At 33.2% G+C, this 1,335-nt stretch overlaps 1 protein-coding gene across 2 annotated transcripts in view; it reads right to left on the bottom strand.

Moving 5' to 3' along the window:
• LOC107665173 (tyrosine-protein kinase CSK) overlaps window positions 1–1,335 on the bottom strand; it is a 39,171-nt gene that overhangs the window by 22,847 nt on the left and 14,989 nt on the right. The gene's annotated exons all lie outside the window — the stretch shown is intronic.

Genomic DNA, 1,335 nt, shown 5'->3' with positions numbered 1-1,335 from the left:
CATATATATATATATATATAATTACTAAATATGAAAACTAAAACCTAAAAAAACAAACGTAAATTAGAAATGTTACCTTGGTAAATAACAGTGACGTTTAAGTACTACAAATTACTAAAACTTAAATAAAAATAAAGCTAAACGGAAATATTTAGAAAAAATAAAAGCTAATAAAAATGATGAAAGCATGTCTAGTAGATGTAAATTAGAAATGTTACCTTGGCAACTAACTGAATTAAGTACTAAAATACTAAAACTGAAATGAAAATAAATGAAAACTAAATAGAAATATTTTGGAAAAAAAAAAAATTACAAAAGCAAAGGGACAAAATGACTAAAATCTGAATTTAAATGCAAATGAAATAAAAGCTAATAATTCAAAACATAAATAAATACCATAATAATATATAAATAATACAAACGTAACGAGAAGGAGCTGAAGATGTGAAGAGATCAGACGTGAATCAGATTCACTGAATGGCTGTGAAATATTAATGACATTACTGATGATACATATCCACTTCTGAACAATGTCAAATATGTAACAGGCAAATAGAAGTACAGTCAGGTATTTATTGTAAAAACTGACCATTAAAAAGCAGTATAAAAGTATTACAAACAAGTCCTGTTGCATGCCAAGTCTTCTGAAGCCATACAATATCTTCATATATTATCATATAATTAGTTACGGTTGAAATGAAGCAGATTAAGCAGTGAAACTCTAGTTGTGGACTAAACTATGACTTTAAGGCCTGGTTTCACAGACAGGGCTTAGACTAAGCCAGGATTAGACCATAGTTTAATTAGGACATTTAAGTGTGATCTTTCGAAAAAACATTACCGGTGTGCATCTTGAGACAAAACCAAGGCACTGATATATTTTAAGATCAATCAGTGCAAGTTTCTTTTAATTGAAACAGCTCAGAATTACATGTTAGTCTGGGACTAGGCTTAAGCCTCGTCTGTGAAACCGGGGGAAAGAGTCGTAAACAAGAGATGAGGAGCGTCTGCTGAATGACTGAGAATGTGAAATATGGAAATGTGACCTTACTGAACATGCAAATGATGAGTTAACGGTCAACAGAGCAGAAACACACTTTCACATCAGTCTGAGTCTACTCTTACTCTGAATCAAACCTGAATATTCAGACTGATCTCAGAGCTGCAGAGCTTCACATCCCTGGAGAACATGAACGAGAAAACACAGCGGGAAGAGCTGCTAAAGATCAGCTCTCAATACCTCCAAGAAAACAGCACATCTGGCTGAGTATAACACACACACACTCTCTCACACACACACACACACACACACACACACACACACACACACAGATT

This window comes from Sinocyclocheilus anshuiensis, unplaced genomic scaffold (genome assembly GCF_001515605.1).
Source record: "Sinocyclocheilus anshuiensis isolate Anshui unplaced genomic scaffold, SAMN03320099.WGS_v1.1 scaffold1303, whole genome shotgun sequence".
NCBI classification, from domain to species: Eukaryota; Metazoa; Chordata; class Actinopteri; order Cypriniformes; family Cyprinidae; genus Sinocyclocheilus; species Sinocyclocheilus anshuiensis.
This window is presented reverse-complemented; position numbering and strand designations above follow the sequence as displayed.